Source organism: Cololabis saira, chromosome 13, assembly GCF_033807715.1.
Source record: "Cololabis saira isolate AMF1-May2022 chromosome 13, fColSai1.1, whole genome shotgun sequence".
In the NCBI taxonomy this organism is placed as follows: domain Eukaryota; kingdom Metazoa; phylum Chordata; class Actinopteri; order Beloniformes; family Belonidae; genus Cololabis; species Cololabis saira.
The window spans coordinates 3,499,047-3,519,700 of NC_084599.1; the positions used below are offsets into that span (position 1 = coordinate 3,499,047).

At 42.8% G+C, this 20,654-nt stretch overlaps 5 non-coding genes across 5 annotated transcripts; 4 read left to right on the forward strand and 1 right to left on the reverse strand.

Moving 5' to 3' along the window:
• Positions 1-390: 390 nt before the first annotated feature.
• trnat-ugu (transfer RNA threonine (anticodon UGU)) lies at positions 391-464 on the forward strand. The gene has a single exon. It is a non-coding gene; the product is annotated as a tRNA-Thr (tRNA).
• A 916-nt stretch (positions 465-1,380) lies between these two features.
• Positions 1,381-1,454, forward strand: trnar-ucg (transfer RNA arginine (anticodon UCG)). The gene has a single exon. It is a non-coding gene; the product is annotated as a tRNA-Arg (tRNA).
• Positions 1,455-11,164: 9,710 nt separating this feature from the next.
• Positions 11,165-11,238, reverse strand: trnai-aau (transfer RNA isoleucine (anticodon AAU)). Its single transcript has one exon. It is a non-coding gene; the product is annotated as a tRNA-Ile (tRNA).
• Positions 11,239-15,111: 3,873 nt separating this feature from the next.
• On the forward strand, positions 15,112-15,185 carry trnai-aau (transfer RNA isoleucine (anticodon AAU)). The gene has a single exon. It is a non-coding gene; the product is annotated as a tRNA-Ile (tRNA).
• Positions 15,186-17,028: 1,843 nt separating this feature from the next.
• Positions 17,029-17,100, forward strand: trnas-cga (transfer RNA serine (anticodon CGA)). Its single transcript has one exon. It is a non-coding gene; the product is annotated as a tRNA-Ser (tRNA).
• Positions 17,101-20,654: the final 3,554 nt, after the last annotated feature.

Consider the following 20,654-nt stretch of genomic DNA (forward strand, 5'->3'; position numbering starts at 1 on the left):
ACGAGGTCACTAAAGGCTGATTTACGGTTCTGCGTTTCACCAACGCAGAGCCTGCGGCGTAGGGTACGCGTCGATTTAACGCAGAACCGTAAATCAGGCTTTAAGATCTGTGTAACTGAATGCCAGGCTTATGCTCCTCCCCTGCTACACGTCATTCAGGGAGCCAATCAGCACAGAGCCTCATTATCATACCCCCCCTTCCCTTAGAATGAAGCACAGAAAAAGAGGTTAGAAGCGGTAAACCTATAGACATGGCTCACAGGCTGAATTTCTGATGTATGTAGAAAAAACAAGCTTTAGATTGTTTTTAAGGCATTCAAGGCCTTTTTAAAATATACATTAAATGCCATAATATGTCCCCTTTAATGTAAGTTGGAGACAGCTGTTGTGGGCCCTGTGGCTTAGTTGGTCAAAGCACCTGTCTTGTAAACAGGAGATCCTGGGTTCAAATCCCAGCAGAGCCTTCTAATTAAGAATATCACTCTTAACGCTTAGTACATTTAAAGGTATTGTGACATGAAAAACATTTTTTGTGTTTTGTTGGGTGTCTTGACATCAATTACACCCAAAAAACAACGAACTTTTAACATTCAGTGTATTGTGTGCTTTCTGGGATTTTCCGCATAACTATGCAAAAACGGCGCATCTGGTTTGGTGGCGGACCGTTACGTATAGACCCGCTAAATCACCGCCCCCTCCACCCAGCTCCCTGCCTCCTCTCCTCTCCAGCGCACCATAAAGGCTGATTTATGGTTCCGCGTTACACCGACGCAGAGCCGACGGCGTAGGGTTACGCGGCGACGCGCAACGTACGCTGAACCCTACGGCGTAGGCTCTGCGTCGATTTAACGCGGAACCATAAATCAGGCTTAACACGAAGCTGTTTAGAGCCTCTTCTGTTCTCATCACCGGAGGACAACTGCTAAGAAGACCCGCGGCCACTGACTGGACTTAAGATAAGGGGACACTGCTGCTTGCATGCCTTTATTTTTATGATTGTTTGCTGTGGTTCGCCCTGCTGCTTTTCCGTGCATGCTTCGCCTGTCGCTCCCGGCTTAACTCTCCGACGCCGCTGTGAGCGTATGGCTGGGTTGGAGGAGGTTTGGAGGAGGAGCGGCGCAATGATTGACAGGAAAGGGGGAAAAGGAAGCGTTTTTCACGGCGCAAAAAAACACTGTCATAAAAAGCCAGGAATAGAGTACTAGAGTGAAGTTTTTCTTGTTACACTCTTTTAGACACATTTGAGGGATGTTGGCCAAGACTTTTAATAGTGTTAAAAGCATGTTAAAAATGATGTCACAATACCTTTAACAACTGCAAGCACATTAACTAAAATGGCAGGATTAACTGTTTATTTTATGAGAAAGAGGAGCAAGCCGTGGACCACATGGCCTAATGGACAAGGCGTCTGACTTCGGATCAGAAGATTGAGGGTTCGAGTCCCTCTGTGGCTATAGAGCCTTCGGATAGTTAAAGCTGGTGTCCTAACTCACATTCACTCTTTAGAGGACACTTTGGTTTAGCTACCCTCTCCGGTAGGGATGGGAATTGATAAGATTTTTTCGATTCCGATTCTCTTATCGATTCTGCTTATCGATTCGATTCTTTATCGATTCTCTTATCGATTCTCATTTGGAAAAAAGGAGAAGAAACAATTTTAGTATCAACTTTGTTTTAATAAAACAAAGTTGATACTAAAATACTAAAAAGAAACAATTTTAGTATCAACTTTGTTTTAATAAAACAAAGTTGATACTAAAATTGTTTCTTTGTTTCAATTTCTTTGTTTCTCCGATCTTTTTTGTTCAAAGATATAAAACTTTTATATCTTTGAACAAAAAAAATATAATGAGGTCTTAAGATGCCCCCAGCCTTGGGCTCCTCGATGGTGCCAGGGGGTCCCCACTAAATGATTTGTAATATACAGTAAAATATGTATTTAATATAAAATAATAATAATAAAATAAATATTCTTCTGTAGAAATTAATGAAAAACAACAAATTATTTTGTGGCAATTACACAAGAATGTCCAGTAACATGTTCAACACCACAAACTTAGTCCCTGCTTGGTGACATTCATCTATTCTGGCCTGATACTCTTCCTGCCTTGATGAAAGGAGAATCTAGTGGTAGATGCTCTTTAACTTCTCCATAGATGAGCTGATCAGTTGCAGCTGTGTCAGGAGCTCCGCTGTCCGCCGGAGCGCAGCTCTTCTAAAGCATGATTTATGGTCCGCGTTAAATCGACGCAGAGCCCTCGGCGTAGGGTACGCGGCGACGCGCGCCGTACGGTGCGTGTTGCCGCGTACCCTACGCCGTAGGCTCTGCGTTGGTGTAACGCGGAACCATAAATCAGCCTTACCACATGCAGGCTGACTCCGCGCTCCCAGCGCATCAGCCGGCCGAGTCCTAACAGTTTCCCCCCTCTGTTGAAATGTCCACATTGCAAGAATTGTCGCCCTGTTGTCATCCTTTTTGGTAAAATGTAACCAAACTTCCCAGCGTTTATGCCGCTTTGTCCCCGTGTTTTCCTGCTGGGCGCAAACGCGCACGCTGCGCAACGTGCTTGGTGACGTCATTCGCGCCCGCTGGAATCGATAAGGGAATCGTTTGGGAAAAAGGCAAACGATTCCAAGGAATTGAAACACTGGGAACCGGTTCTCAACAAGAACCGGTTCTCGATTCCCATCCCTACTCTCCGGTTATAACAAAAATAAGGAGAGATTAGAAGTTCTCCAATAGAATGACAAAACAGAGAACATTCACTAAAAGCCGGGCATACACTGTGCGATTATCGGCTCGTTTTGAGACGATTTTCCAGTCGTGCGACTTTTTTTTGATCGGGCCCGATTTTTACCCAATCGTTGCTCGTGCCTCGTGCAGTATACGTGGGGTAACGACGAGAGATTAACACCTCACGACGAGCTCCCGATCACAAATCGTGAGGTCGCAAGAAAATCAAGCATGTTTGAAATTCTCGTGAAGGCATCGCACAGTTGAAGCAGTGCTGCGACCCGATTTGCCTCATCCTTTCACAGAGAGCATGCGCAATCTCTGATGTCACGTCAAAAACTATTATTTGTAGTTTAAGTGTGGCAAATTCACATTACAAATCATGTTTTAATAGCAAAAGAAAGAGCGCATTTCCACGTACGGTGCGGGTCGCCGCGTACCCTGCGCCGTAGGCTCTGTGTTGGTGTAACGCGGAACCATAAATCAGCCTTACGGCGTACCCTACGCAGTAGGCTCTGCGTTGGTGTAACGCGGAACTATAAATCAGCCTTACCACATGCAGGCTGACTCCGCGCTCCCAGCGCATCAGCCGGCCGAGTCCTAACAGTTTCCCCCCTCTGTTGAAATGTCCACATTGCAAGAATTGTCGCCCTGTTGTCATCCTTTTTGGTAAAATGTAACCAAACTTCCCAGCGTTTATGCCGCTTTGTCCCCGTGTTTTCCTGCTGGGCGCAAACGCGCACGCTGCGCAACGTGCTTGGTGACGTCATTCGCGCCCGCTGGAATCGATAAGGGAATCGTTTGGGAAAAAGGCAAACGATTCCAAGGAATTGAAACACTGGGAACCGGTTCTCAACAAGAACCGGTTCTCGATTCCCATCCCTACTCTCCGGTTATAACAAAAATAAGGAGAGATTAGAAGTTCTCCAATAGAATGACAAAACAGAGAACATTCACTAAAAGCCGGGCATACACTGTGCGATTATCGGCTCGTTTTGAGACGATTTTCCAGTCGTGCGACTTTTTTTTGATCGGGCCCGATTTTTACCCAATCGTTGCTCGTGCCTCGTGCAGTATACGTGGGGTAACGACGAGAGATTAACACCTCACGACGAGCTCCCGATCACAAATCGTGAGGTCGCAAGAAAATCAAGCATGTTTGAAATTCTCGTGAAGGCATCGCACAGTTGAAGCAGTGCTGCGACCCGATTTGCCTCATCCTTTCACAGAGAGCATGCGCAATCTCTGATGTCACGTCAAAAACTATTATTTGTAGTTTAAGTGTGGCAAATTCACATTACAAATCATGTTTTAATAGCAAAAGAAAGAGCGCATTTCCACGTACGGTGCGGGTCGCCGCGTACCCTGCGCCGTAGGCTCTGTGTTGGTGTAACGCGGAACCATAAATCAGCCTTACGGCGTACCCTACGCAGTAGGCTCTGCGTTGGTTTAACGCGGAACCATAAATCAGCCTTTAGTGTGTGCGCTGTCTGCTGGTGGGAAAACCTCTTTTTTCTCTTCTCACTTTGCTGGGACGCCGGTTCCTCCGCTGAGACACAACTTTTGCGGTATGCGTTCTTTGTTGTGTCTAAAAATGATGCACAGTGCCCACCCAATCAGAAACGGTACAGATATTTTGTGATTGTTTTAATATATATTACAGGGCTCTCAAGACTCACGCATTGAGCGTGAGACACACGCATTTCAACCAGTTCACACGCTCACACGCTACACCTGACATTTCTCACGCTGAGAAGTGATAAAGCCGAGCGCACAGAAATTAATACTGAACGGGCGGGGCGGAGGAGGATTTCTCCGCTGAGTTTACAGCGGTCCGGCGTCAGCGACTACCAGCCAATCAGAAAATAGTATGTCTTGTTGCTGGGCAGTTTTTTCCCCCGCTGCATGTTCGTTCCGTGGATGCGCGTGCACGCACAGGTTGCAGACGAGTTGGAAAAGCAAAGCAAGGTAAATGGTAGGTAACTATTATCATTCACTAGGTTAGTAATTGGACAACTGTAAGTCTTCACTTGTTGGGTCTCCTAATGTTGGTTTTATTAATTCAGCGGCGGTTTTGTAGTCTGGCCTTCACTGATGCTTCATTTATTAAAAAAGAAGAGGGGAAGCTAGTGCACCTGTTTTGTATGGAAACCTAATGATGCAAATCAAATTAAAATGAGTCACACTACCAAATAAACCACAATTTATGTGTGTTCTATTTGAAATAAATCCAAAGTTGAGTTCATAAAGTAACTTTCATTCATTTGATTCCCAATCAATATACACTGGTAAGAGTTGCTTTACATTGTTAATATGGTCTTAAAAACTGTGCAAAATAATAGAATTTTATACATGCAAATATGTGATTAATTACTGAAATTCAGCCATTAAGCACGATTAAAGAAAAATTAATCGCTTGACAGCCCTAGAAAAAAGTAATCATGTATTCTTCCAATCCTCATATGTGAGTTTGTCTACCCAAATAGCCCACAACTGTGTATAACGTTATTTGAGCCTGGAGAGCAGCTCTCCCCTATTCTAAGCCAGTGCTTTCTCCACAAACCATAACGAAACTACATGTCTGTGGATTAAGCCACAGCCACACAGTCAACTCAATGTAAAGTAAACAGGTGCTTATACTTGTTCTAATGCAAGCCGGCAATATGTATAAACTCAGATAAGTCTAACAATAGGTAAACTAAAGTATTATTAAAGACACCATATTTAGGCCTTCAGAACTTGAACTGGTTTTTAAGTAGCAAAAATAATTGGGAGTCTGGATTGGGCCGAGGGGCCGCTGCGGCCAAAAAGCACAGAATTTCAAGTCGCTCCAGCCCTAATAGATGTAATCTCACTCCAAACTTTTCATGAAACTTGAGAGCCCTGATATATATATGAAAAAATAAAATTATAAAAAAATAAATCAAAGCTTTGATCGGGTGGGCAGGACGCATGTTTGGGTGCGGACACAGCCCACCCCTGCCCCAGAACCGGCCAGAGTTCCAGTTGTTGTGGAATTTATCAAACCAGTTCAGAAGTCCGCTTTGTGGTTTTTTATGAGGTTTTATTGAGCCGGCGGTGAGCACGTCTACACAGACCAGAGGTCTGGTAGAAATGCTGACATCGAGTGATGTTGTAATCAGATTCTTATACAACAAGATGCAGGAATACACGAATCAGGCGAGAGACAAAAAGTAATTTACAGTCGGATGTGAATCGGGCCAAATGTCATTATCAGACATTTGGCATGACTGTCACAGACCTCCAAATCACCCCATAGGGTGCTTTCGTGATTCAAGTCTGTTTGAACCAACTTCCGAGGTGTCGGGATCTGCACGGGGGGTAGGAAGCTGAAGCTACCCCAAATGTGTTGGGTCCTAGTTCAAAGCCCTGCAGGAGGTAGGACTGGGCAACCTGCCCCTGCCGGGGGTCAAGCTGCTTCATCAATTCACAATTTTTTATTTATTTTTTTTTTTTTCTTTTTGTTGAATTACAGTGGAGTAGTGATACATATTTTGCAAGTGAACCTTAAACATGTGATCAGAAGTCAAATAACAACAAGCCAACAAAACAAATTCAAATATCGAGTAACCAACGTGTCCTAACTGTTCTTTAAAGCAATCAAAAAACTAGTTGCGACAGTTGTATGTAACGTTTTAGCAATGTCTTTCAAGTGATGCGTTATTTCTTGGACTGTGGCATTGCGGGTATAAATGTACAACATTCAGTTTTAATGACAGTACAAGTTCCCCTTGAGAAGCTAGTAAGTAGTCCAATGTAGCACGATTCCGCAAGGCCATCATCCCTAGAGCAGCCATCTCCCGTGAGAGCATCGGCATGCCCCCTGTTGCGGTCCTTGCCGAATCCTCAATGGAATCGGGCAGTGGTTTTTGGCTTGTTTTAGGCTTAACAAGCGGTTCTTCAGAAGGAGAGTATGTGGAGTCACATCTCGATGCTACACCATAATTGTCTCGCTTGTGGGGGTCTGCGGGGCCTGTGCTGCTCCTCTGCTCCTCCGCTCCTCCGCTCCTCCACCAGTCGTGGAGGTCCTGGGTGTTGGAGCTGGGCTTTCCCTTTACCACAGAAAGAAGAAGGAATCGGCCGGTCTCCGGTGCATGGTCGAGGAGCTATGCTCCCGCAGTGGGACGCGTGGAACCAGGCCAGCGCCCCCCACCCTTGAGTGTCGGTGGTGCAGGACGTGCTGAGCCCTGGACCACCGAGGCCCTCTCCGACACACACCCAGTCTCCGGGTTGTGGCATGGTTTGCCACTAAGAAGAGACTGGACAGCTTTTACTTTTCTGTGGATTGACTGAACAGCAGAAGTTTAGAGTACAACAGAATGATATCATGGATTCATCCATGGCATGGAAGTCCATCTTCTTCATATATACAGAACTGAATTGCTTTGTATGGTCATAGGTCTACCCATAATCCTTTCATGAGGCGTGAGTTTTGTGCTTCCTAATGGGTGTTAACAGGTGTCAACATTGTCCATTTAAGTCCAGTTTAAAATTCTCTGCACATACAAAAACATTTTCATACATGAACATTTTCATACAAGAATAATTTCATATCCCTCACATAATGTCTATTTGCAGAGCTTCAAAAAAAGTCACGGTGGGGGGAAGTGTTGATAATGTTTGCAATATTTTTATAGGATGCAAATCTTGGAGCTTATCAGTCTTTCAACACTATCTGACACATTCCCCCTTTTGCTCATCTGTGATTGCTAACTGTGATCAGCTATGCGACATGCATGCTATTTACGCGTACAAGGATGTGGGTTTCACAACGCGGCCGTCGTTGCTGACCCACAAATTATTTACATTTTTACAACCATGGGAATGCTACAATCCGTTTTTTCTTCACCTCAGTAGTCTTCTTGTAGGAGAGCTACATCATTAGGAGAAACCAGGTCGTTAGCGGGTATAGAAGGGCAAAGTTTTACATAGACAGGTAAGCCAAATTTGGCAGTTTCTTTTGCTGCATGGTCAGCTGAAGCATTGCCTAGTGAAAACAGGGTTGGACTGGGTGTGGGCTTCACATTTAACAAAGCAATAGATGAAGGTAGTTGACAGGCTTGTAACAGTTCACCAATCAATTAACCACATTTATCTCCGAGGATGAAATAAATCCTTGGTTCGCCCACAATATATAAAATCTATAAAATACAATATACACAACCAAAAGCATATCTGGAATCTGTATAGATTGTAACAGTTTTACCTTTTGATCAGTATATAGTTTCATCTACTTGGGTGGAGCTGGAGGAGGAGGGCGCTTTCAACAATTAAGAATTATCACAAATTGTATAACCTGCGTATGGTATTCCATTTTTATAAGCAGAGCCGTCAGTGAGGAAAACAGGAAAGGTCAGGACGAGTGTTAAAGACAGAGGTGTCAAAAGTATTCTCATTCATTACTCAGGTAGAAGTATAGATATTAGAGTTCAAAAATACTCCTGTAGAAGTTGAAGTATCAACTCAAAATTTATTTATTTTTATTTTTATTTTTTTTTTTTCTCAAGTAAAAGTATAAAGTACTGGTTTCAAAAGTACTTAAAGTATAAAAGTAAAAGTAATATAAGCGGGGAAAAACCATTAAGGCTAAAAGCCATTGAAAATGAATGCATCTTAGTATAATGCAAATATATTAAAGAACCATATATGTGCATTATTGAGCATTAACATGTGTTTCAGAGACCAGACACGTACAAACCAAATATGTTTATACTTCTCATCCAACCACAACCAAATTCACTCTATCCGGATGGCACAATTTAACTGGATAGTTTTTTTTAAAAGGCCGAAATGAAATAGAGTAAGGCTGTTTTTAAAACGTAAGGAGTAAAAAGTAAAGATAATTGCGTGAAAATGTAAGGAGTAAAAGTAAAAAACCGTCTGAAAAATAATTACTCCAGTGAAGCATACACAACCAAAAGTTCTACTTAAGTAAGGTAATGAGGTATTTGTACTTCGTTACTTGACACCTCTAGTTAGAGATTAGTTATACATGCATTCAGAGACGTTATAGTAGGCCACAGACAGATTTCCATGCACTTACATGATGAAGTTACCATAGGCAGGATAAGATTATGTAAATTGGGATGCTCTGATTTGGCTCACCCCAATGGGAGCCGATCATTGGCTGTTTCCTCTGCGCCTCCTCTCAGCGCTCAACCTGTGTAGGAAACACTTTTGAAAAAGACATTAGTATTTTCATACATTTCAGATTCTTTTTTTTTTGCGTTATCCAGGCCTACCCTTTGTGGAGGGCAATTAGCAAATATATATTTTGCATGTACCCTGGAGGGAATCCATCAATCTGATCTCGTGACAGACCACAATTCTCTTTTGCTGTCAACATTATTTTAGCATAAAGTTCCCTGGGATTATCAATTTTCCCTTTGAACTGTTAAGGCAATAAATACTGTGAAAAAAGGTCTGAGCTTGCTCTGGTGTGATTTTGGCAACAGCTGTGGGATTAAAAGGGAATTCTACAAGCATCAAGTACTTTGCGCATCAAGTACTTTACTTTTCAAATCATGTGGCAAAGTTAGTTTAACCGCTGTTTCCTCTAGCCATTTTGTTTATTAATTTAAAATCTCTTACCATTATTTGGCTCCAAATTTTGTAGGCAACAGATCTTGGATTTTTGTAAAATCCAGTCGTCATCAGAAGTGTCATCGTCATTTGATTCTTTAATCAGTTTCACCGGATAAAGGTTTTGATTTTATCATTTAACTGGTTCTCTAATTTCTTTTTCGTCTGCGTTGTGTTTTTAAATCCTTGTAGTAGAGCCATCAGCTTTTTATTTAGATCAGTAAGCGAAGCTATTTGGGATTCTGCATTACGGCGTCTACTTTCATCCCTCCAAAAATCTGAGGGAGTTTAAAGTGCTTTTTAGTTATTTTAACAATTTAATACTAACTAAGTAACAAACAAAACTAACAAATAAAAACTATCGGTACCGTGATTACCATACATGTATTTAAAGAACTGAAAAACTTCACTTGACAGAGCATACAAATCATTCCTGTTGGTGCAAGAAGAGCAAGTCGATTCTTGCAGAAATGAAATATACCTCATTTTGGGAGAGCGTGTCATCCCCACTTATAAAATAAAACAGTTCCTCTACATACAGTATGTCTATTTCTCACAAATATATCAGTGTTCCAACACTTACGGACCCCACGTCCTGCATGCATAAGAATAGTCCCCCTGGACTATCTTTTTATTGGTACTCAGACCAACCATGGCGCCATTTCTCTCTTTAATGTTACCCGAGATATTAAACCTTTTTTTTTTAGAAGAGCGAGTCAGATTCTTAAGGCAGGAGAAGCAGAACATTCTCACAACACAATCAAATTCAAGTGTTATGAAATTGCCAGCATTCCTAAAAAACATCTCTACAATAACCTTCCCAATAACACAAAATAATAAAATTAACCTTCACAACCACACAGCGGACTTACCTAAATTTCAGGATAACGTCAACTTTCTCTGGCACTCCAGTTCACAGACTTTCGACAACAGCCCAGAAACAATAATTTGGGATTTTTTAAATGGATCCCTTACCTGATTTAATTTAGATAGAAGTCGCTGGTTGTGTCGTTGGTCTGGAAAAAGGAGTTCCCATCGAAAGTCTATTGTTATCCGGGTCACAAGCACCAAATTGTTGTGGAATTTATCAAACCAGTTCAGAAGTCCGCTTTGTGGTTTTTTATGAGGTTTTATTGAGCCGGCGGTGAGCACGTCTACACAGACCAGAGGTCTGGTAGAAATGCTGACCTCGAGTGATGTTGTAATCAGATTCTTATACAACAAGATGCAGGAATACACGAATCAGGCGAGAGACAAAAAGTAATTTACAGTCGGATGTGAATCGGGCCAAATGTCATTATCAGACATTTGGCATGACTGTCACAGACCTCCAAATCACCCCATAGGGTGCTTTCGTGATTCAAGTCTGTTTGAACCAACTTCCGAGGTGTCGGGATCTGCACGGGGGGTAGGAAGCTGAAGCTACCCCAAAGGTGTTGGGTCCTAGTTCAAAGCCCTGCAGGAGGTAGGACTGGGCAACCTGCCCCTGCAGGGGGCCAAGCTGCTTCATCACAGTACACAGAGGTCCGACGGGAGGATTATGATCGTATAGTCTGAGCACACGGGTCGCATCCGAGCATCGGCTCGTACAACGTGAGAACATAGATCGTGGGCTCTAAACTTTTGAACTCCGCGATCTAGTCGTGCAGTGTGAGATGGGGCAGTCTCATACGATTTAAAATATCGCACAGTGTATTCCCGGCTTAAGAGCAAGAGTACTTTTGACAAAGTACTCTGCTATAATTAAGCAAGCATGGGAGAAATACTGCCAGAACCAGCAGTGAGAGATATGTGATCTTTCAGGCATCTCAAGCCATTTGAGTTTAGAGGCTCTGTTGGGATTTGAACCCAGGATCTCCTGTTCATTAGACAGGCGCTTTGACCAACTAAGCCACAGCGCCTCCATCTGCTATCCAGAAGGTGAACTCTACACTCTGAAGTTGAAAATCACTCATCTTGGAGCATTCGGAGCAATCCAGGATTTCCTTTGTATATGTGTCATTGAGTACTTTCTCTAACAAAACTAAACACATGTCATCGTTAGTATAGTGGACAGAATCTCTGCCTGTTACACACAAGACCGGGGTTAGATTCTCCAACGGGGAATGAACCTGTTTTGGATGTGCATGACATACATATGAACAATGGACAATAAGATAAAAATGACTCTTCCACACACAATAGGCAGTTGTGGTTTTCCTGCTAAATGCTCTCATAAAGCCAAGTGGACGAGAGTAGGTGACATCATCACCAGGTAGTTGGCTTCCAACTGCACCAACTCCTAAAAAATTAACACTTCTGAAATAGCCAATTTGTGAGCATCTATAATTGTGTAAAACTAGAAAATACAAATCACATATTGTCCTCCAACTGTCTGGGTGTCCAGGTTTACTCTGAAACACTGATGAAACCTCACATTACAGACACTTTTAGATGATTGTTTTTGACCAGGTGGCAGAGGTCCTGCTGCATGGGACGATAGAGAGACCGGGGTAGAGAAACCTTCCCCGTAGTTAAACAGCACGTGACCCAGTCACCACGTGACCCTGTCAGCCATCTTTTCCTTTGTCTCAGCCCATCACATGTAGCATTAAGAGAGAGTGTGTGTGTGTGTGTGTGTGTGTGTGTGTGTGTGTGTGTGTGTGTGTGAATCTTCAGAACAAGACAATTTAGAGTCTTTATTTTAAAATGGTTGGTTTTACTTTATCAGTTAGAGACATATTTTCATCCTCATTTTGATGCAATGCATTTTCATCAACAGTCAGTGCAGTATGTTCATAGATCATACATCCACTTTCTTGTTTGCAAAAAGCTCTGGATAGATCTCAGTTAATCTCTCACATGAGAGGAAGTCTTAAGTAGCAGAGGATGGTTTCGATCCATCAACCTCTGGGTTATGGGCCCAGCACGCTCCCGCTGCGCCACTCTGCTGTATAACCAGGATGTGACTCCGCCACACAGTGGGGGGGAGGGGGGTAGGGGGCTTAAAAGCGGGTCCACTGGTTCGGACGGTGAGCCGGTTCTTTGGGTGGCTCCAGGTGAGCCGGGTTGTTGAGGTTGTTGAGTTGTTGTTGGGGTCTGGTGGTGGAAGCTCCTGAGGTGTGGTGGTGATGCTGCTGGGGTCTGGTGGTGGAAGCTCCTGGGGTCTGGTGGTGCAGCTAGTGGGGTCTGGTGGTGATGCTGCTGGGGTCTGGTGGTGGAGCTAGTGGGGTCTGGTGGTGGAAGCTCCTGGGGTCTGGTGGTGGAGCTAGTGGGGTCTGGTGGTGGAGCTAGTGGGGTCTGGTGGTGGAAGCTCCTGGGGTCTGGTGGTGATGCTGCTGGGATCTGGTGGTGGAGCTAGTGGGGTCTGGTGGTGGAGCTAGTGACTGACATGTTTTGAAAAAGGCGGGCATGACGAGAAAAATCCTGTAAAAAATCTCTCTAATATGTTTCTTTTTTTCCTGTAAAGTTGGACATTTTACAGTTTAGGTAAATGGGGAATGACTGGATTTTGGTCAGTTGTGGAACTGCAACGAAATTCATTTCTGCATAAGACCCAATGCTGATCCAGAAGTTCAGCCTGGTAGAACCAGAGAAGGGACCTTATTCGTGTGAGACAAACACGATAGCCACTAAACTACAGAAACTGTGCAACAGGTTATTGATCATCATTCAGTTTCTATTTCTATTCCCCCTTAATGTTATAAAAAACCATCTAGACAGGTATGATGTGACCGTGATTTTTTGTTTGCCGGATATGTGTTTGGTGGCTCGTTGGTCTAGTAGTATGATTCTCGCTTTGGGTTCATTCATTCATTCATTATCTTACCCGCTTTATCCCTTGCGGGGTCACGGGGGTCTGCTGGATCCCAGCTTATTTTAGGTGAGAGGCAGGGGTTACACCCTGGACAGGTCACCAGTCCATCGCAGGGCCACATATAGACACACAAACCATGCTCACAATCACACTCACGCTCACACCTACAGGCAATTTAGAATCACCGATTAACCTAAATATGCATGTTTTTGGACTGTGGGAGGAAGCCGGAGTACCCGGAGAAAACCCACGCAAGCACGGGGAGAACATGCAAACTCCACACAGAAAGGCCCCTGCCGGGCCTGGGAGTCGAACCGGGGACCTTCTTGCTGTGAGGCAACAGTGCTAACCACTAAGCCACCGTGCTGCATACATATATTGTTCGCTTTGGGTGCGAACAATATATCGTGCCACGAAATTTCGCGATACAAAAATGTCACAATACGTGTCGTGGAGGTGACAAAGTGTATCGCGATATTGGGTTATTAATATTAATCTATTGTGTTGCCTATTAACGCGCATCCGACCGCGACCGCGCGGACCAGAATCTTCCTCCACTCAGAAGAAACAAGTCCCGTTTTGAAGTCCCGTTTTGAGGTCTGAACCTTTACTTATGTAAGTCTGGTGTAGAGTTAAGCCTTACCTTATTAAATTAAACCTTTTTGGGGTGGTGAGTAGGATAAACACGGAGACAACTTCTGCTAAGTTCCAGTGTACTTCAATGTCCGCTCAACAGCGTAGGATTTTAGAACATCAACACAGCACCTAGTGCTGTATCACTCGGCCCAATCTAAAACATATTAATCACTACAGATAAACTGACTAGTAGTGGACAGAATCTCTGCCTGTTACACAGAAGACCGGGGTTAGATTCCCCGACGGGGAGTGAACCTGTTTTGGATGTGCATGACATACATATGAACAATGGTCAATAAGATAAAAATGACTCTTCCACACACAATAGGCAGTTGTGGTTTTCCTGCTAAATGCTCTCATAAAGCCAAGTGGACGAGAGTAGGTGACATCATCACCAGGTAGTTGGCTTCCAACTGCACCAATTCCTAAAAAATTGACACTTCTGAAATAGCCAATTTGTGATCATCTATAATTGTGTAAAACTAGAAAATACAAATCACATATTGTCCTCCAACTGTCTGGTTGTCCATGGTTAACTCTGAAACACTGATGAAAGCTCACATTACAGACACTTTTAGATGATTGTTTTTGACCAGGTGGCAGAGGTCCTGCTGCATGGGACGATAGAGAGACCGGGGTAGAGAAACCTTCCCCGTAGTTAAACAGCACGACCCAGTCACCACGTGACTTGGTCAGCCATCTTTTCCTTTGTCTCAGCCCATCACATGTATGGTAGATCCACGTGACGTTATCTCGCACACACACACACACACACACACACACACACACACACACACACACACACACACACACACACACACATACTGACACACACACACACACACACACACACACACACACACACACACACACACACACACACACACACACACACACACACACACACATAGTTACACACACACACACACACACACACACACACACACACACACACACACACACACACACACACACACACACACACACACACACACACACCTGCTGGTTACAAAGGTCTGTGCTCGGACTCCCTCCCCTTCACTATTATTCTGAAGAATAACTTAGTTTGACACTGATGTTGCTGTTTAGTTATCGTTTTCCTGATTACATCAGGTGGTGCCCCGTTTTGATCAATTCGTTTTGAAGATTCAATTTGATAAATAATCTATTTCATTCATTATTGAGCCAGTTTTAAGCAGAAGAATAAATCAGGTGTTGCATTATGGTCCTATTTTAGAACAACTGAAGTATCAGTGCATGTAACTCAAGGTTTTGTAAACAAGGCCTGGATCACTACATACACATACCTAGATAGATACAAAAAAGAACCACGTCAAAAGAAGGCCGGTTAGCTCAGAAGGTCAGAGCGTGGTGCTAATAACGCCAAGGTCATGGGTTCAATCCCCATACTGGCCAAACTGGTGACCAGTTCTCTTAGAAAGTTTCAGATTTCAAAGATTGTATGTTTCATTGTTAACTTTGACATGGACCAATAATTATTCACATCTGCAGGATCACCTGCCAGGAAGAAATAAAGATGACTTTTAAACAAAAGGAATTTAATAAGTTTATAAAGCGAGGGGGTTTATTTGTAATAGACATTCCATGTACAATTTAAAGTGCTTTACATAAAAACATTTGAAAAATGAGGATATACAGGACTGTCTCAGAATATTAGAATATTGTGATTTTCTGTAATGCAATTACAGAATTGCATTTTCTTAAGCTTACAGCTTAAGAAAACTCAAATATCCTATCTCAAAAAATTTGAATATTCTGGGAATCTTAATCTTAAACTGTAAGCCATAATCAGCGATATTAAAATAATAAAACGCTTGCAATATTTCAGTTGATTTGTAATGAATCCAGAATGTATGACATTTTTGTTTTTTTAATTGCATTACAGAAAATAAAGAACTTTATCTCAATATTCTAATTTTCCGAGACAGTCCTGTATGTGTCAGTGATAAAGAATTATCATCCTCAGGTTAAGGAGGAGACCTGAGCTCAGTGCAGCCTCCCGGGGTTGGTAGAGGGAGCAATGCCCAAGACTGACACTACTGATAATCTCCCTCCATCTGGGGCTCCATGCAAGATCTCACCTCGTGGGGTAAAAATGATCCCAAGAATGGTGAGTAAAGATCCCATAACCACACGGGGAACTAGTGAAGGACCTGCAGAGAGCTGAGACCAGAGTAACAAAGGAACCATCAGTAACACACTACGATCAGGGACTCAGATCCTGCAGGGCCAGACGTTCCCCCTGAAGACAGGACATGTCCAGGTCTGAAGTTTACTAGAGAGCATTTGGATGATGCAGAAGAGGATTAGGAGAATGTTATATGTGTTTTGGAGGAGAAAGAAAGCCGACTTGCATCCAAAGGACACCATACCTACTGTGAAGCACAGGGGTCGACTGGACAGGACGACTGATCCGTGTAGGGAAAGAATTAATGGGAACCTCCTTCCATCAGCAGGACATTGAAGATGAAACGTGGCTGGGTCTTTCAGCATGACAATGATCCAAACACATCGCCATGGCAACGAAGGAGTGGCTTCATAAGAAACATTTCAAGGTCCTGGAGTGGCCTAGCCAGTCTCCAGATCTCAACCCCATAGAAAATCTTTGGAGGGAGTTGAACGTCCGTGTTGCCCAGTGACAGCCCCAAAACATCACTGCTCTAGAGGAGATCTGTATGGAGGAACGGACCAATCACTGCTCTAGAGGAGATCTGCATGGAGGAACGGACCAATCACTGCTCTAGAGGAGATCATGGAGGAACGGACCAATCACTGCTCTAGAGGAGATCATGGAGGGAACGGACCAATCACTGCTCTAGAGGAGATCATGGAGGAACGGACCAATCACTGCTCTAGAGGAGATCATGGAGGAACGGACCAAAATACCAGCAACAGCGTAGAAAACCTTGTGAAGACTTACAGAAAACATCTGACCTCTGTCATTGCCAACAAAGGGTGTTTAACAAATTATTGAGATTAACTTTAGTTATTGATCAAATACTTATTTTCAACTATAATTTGCAAATACATTCTTTAAAAATCAGCCAATGTGATTTTCTGATTTTTTAATTTTTTTTCATTTTGTTTCTCATAGTTGAAATATATCTGTGATGTAAATGACAGGCCTCTCCTATCTTGTTAAGTGGGAGAACTTGCACAACTGGCGGTCTGACTAAATACTTTTTGCCCTCTATGATTAGATTTGTGTTCATTAAACAACCTCAGAAATGTCAGCAAAGGCTCTGTGGCGCAATGGTAGCGCATCTGACTCGAGATCAGAAGGTTATGTGTTCAACTCACATCAGGGTCATAATGAACGTTCAGTTTAGTTTTATCCATCCTCACGAGTTCACCAACCAGACTAACTTTAGCTGCAACAGAACACTTTGATATGTACCTGGAATTGTTCAAATCTGCATGATCACGATCAAGTTGTAGTCCTTCACCCACACATTAATTCTGGTGCACGCACATTTCTGAGGTTTTATCCAATGGCGACACTCACTGGGGATGCAGTGAAGTCCAACATATGAGGAAAAGTGACTTCAACAACAAGTTCACCATCACACGTGAAGGACACGACAGTCCCCACATCACCAAATAAATTACACAGGAGGTTGTCACATTCAGAGCACTTCACAGAAAATTTGCAGTCTTTGGCAAAGTGGGAGGTCGAACCACAACACTTGAAACATATTCCTTTCTCTTTCAGGAAGGCCTTTCTGTCATCGAGGAGTTTGTTTCTGAATGTCCTGCATTTTGTAAGCGGATGCGGTTTGTTGTGTAGTGGGCAGTTCTTGTTAGGGTCGGTCTTGGTCATAGAGACATCTGTTATGTGTACTGTGATGGGTTTGTTGGTATTAAAGTTCTTCACAGTGAATTTATCTGGTTTTGCAAGGGCCGTGTTGTTGCTTTGATGAAAGAAGCTAGGGTCATTTTGTTTCTTTGCCTCATTGCACACAAAAGCACAAAAATAGTCAAAGGGAGGGAAGCGGTCATGGTTGTCTTCTTTGTACCATGACCCAGACGACACCCACTTCTCCTGAAGCCCATATGGGAGCTTGTCCACAATTGGTCCAATTCCACGGGAGGTGTCGAGATATGACAAACCTGTAAGGTCTCCATCCTCCTTGGCGCCTTGTATCTCCATAAGCAGATCTTCAAGTTCACGCAACTTGGTGTGATCCTTGGCTGAAATCTTAGGAAAACTGTCCAACCGCTGAAACAGTGACTGTTCAATTATTTCAGGGGCAGCATAGCAATCATGTAGTCTCTCCCAGGCTTCAGCTGCTGCATTGGTGAATGAGGACTGCCATGCACGAAAATTCTCTGGCTTATCATTGAATTGGTACAGTCCTGATGTAACAAGATCTCGTCGTGCCAAGTACTGTGCCAAGGATTCTGGGAGAGATGGTGTGATAGCTGGAGGTTTACTTTGGGGAGTGTGGTACTGAGCGTGTAAGTTTATGGGAGAATCTTTCTTTTTGACTTCAGATTTTGCCTCAACTCTGGTTGGCTCAGGTAGGTTTGATTCTGTAATGTTCACAGTTGGTTGCCATGTCTTGAAGCTGTCATGTGATTGTGCAGGTACTGGAGGTTTGACAGGTGGATCCGGTGACTGTGGGGAGGGAGATTGATTTTGAAGGTCAATCTGAGTTTGAACATATTCGCTGGTGCGTTGTATTCTAACCTTTTCTGATTCGGATTTTCCATTTTCCATTAGGGCATGTACTTCTGCAGCATCTTCCCACACCTGTGCCTCCACCATGGCTGCATCTGCTTCTCGATGTAGCATTAGCACTTCCAACTCTGTGTCTATCCTAGTTACTTCCAACTGATTTTGAGCATCTCTTGTTATCCTTTCTGCTTCTCTGGCAGCCTTTTCCATTTTCAGTTTAGCTTCTTGGTTAGCATATGATGCTCTCACCTTGGCAGCTTCGGCTTTAGCTCTGGCGCGGGCCACACTTGATGCCGATGACTTGCTGCTCCTAGAACTGGATACAGACGACTTGTTGTTTGCTTCCATCTTGACTCCACTTAAACATCAAATGGTGCCTTTTCACTGTAGTGTTCTCGTTCAGTGTGTTGAAACTCCGACTAAACACCAAGTTAAACCATTGCTAATGAAGACAGAGTCGTAGTAAGGTTGAGCGTTTACTGTCACACTTCTTCATTAACATCGTGGTGAAAACTGTGAATAAAACAATACAAAATATTCTGTTTTTAAGTAAATATTGCATTGTACATGAATTTAAACATGAATTTACATCACTCTATGCACTTTAAGTAGAAATTAAAATGTTTTTTAACATGAAAGTAAATGTAAATAAAACTTCCTTTTTTAACCGTTCATCAAATGAAATCTTTTAACAAAGCATTGCTATTTATGTTTTTTAACATCCTAAACATTAAATATAGGAACTTACAGCATTGCCTCTATGATGTTTCCTAGCAGACGGACGCAGATTATATTCAGAGCATGCACCACATGTCTGCCACCATTTTCTCAAGAACAGGAAGTGCCTAACAGGACGTGATGTCATCAGTGACCAAATACCAAAATAAATCGTTCTTTTAAACAAGTTAAACTTATAGCAGATTACTGTAATACATCATTTCAAACTGTAATGAATACCAACTAATTATTTAAGAGACAAATAAATAAGAAACAAAAGAATGCCTTAGAGGCAGCACACTCCCAGTAAAGGCCATTTCTGTCCTCCGGTAAGGCAACCATTAGAATCCTGAGTGGATTTAGCATGACACGCACAATTGTGGAGCGTTGCCAATTTTTTTCCCAAGTTGTTACTTGCAACTGTAAGTCTTCTTGCATGTTCAAACATTAACCGTTGTTGACAGGATTTGAACCTGCGCAGGGAATCCCCAATGGATTTCTAGTCCATTGCCTTAACCACTCGGCCCCAACAACTTGTCACATTCTTGAACATTTGGCTGAAATAAATGTGTGTTTGTTTGAATCAGAAACAGTAGTCTGAGTCAGAGATTTATGCAATTTGTGTTTTTTCTCCTCCAAGTAACAAAGTTTCAAGACTGTAGTACAATGCTTTACCTGAAGACCAACATTGGCATCATGTGTGAATGCTGAAAACCTACATCTTGCTTCTCTTTCATGCCAAGAGGTCAGGTAAGGCGTAGTCCGTAAACCCTTTCCCCTTTCTTTAATTGGGCTCCTTTTTTGTTATATTGCCCCAACCAATGTGCCTTTTTTAAATAATAAAATATTGTTTGTATTATTGAACTCTGTCCCCTATCTCCCTCCCTGAGTGAAGGAACCTTCGTGTCCTTATGTAGAGGTGATAATTGACCTTTAGTACGGGTCCTTGGGCCCTAATCAAAGGTGGTGTTGTCAGTAAACAGAAAAAGATCTAAAGATCCCAAACTTAAATAATAGTGAACGTGCCGCCACATAAAGATATATGTTACCTGTCTTCTTGCACATATATGCGTGAGACTATATGTCTAATTTAATGCCTGTCAAGTCAACAATTAGGACTCATTTCCCAAAAAGGTTTGAAGCCATGTACACATACACAAAGTCTGTTTGTCCAAAACATATTCTTCCCCAACAAAAAGCATTACACTTATGAAGACCTCATGTTTCTTGCATTGGCTGGGAATCAAACCCAGGTCAACTGCTTGGCAAGCAGCCATGTTGACTGCTATACCAACAACGCTGCAGGAAAGTACCTGAAACAGCTGAATGAGACGTCACAGTTTTCCAGTCACATGAGAAGGTGAGCAGTCATGTCAGGGAGAGTAACTCTTTGATGATGGTTTCTTCAATATCACAAGCTACTTACCACCATTTGTCCCTTAGCTTATACATCAACTTCTTGTTGTATA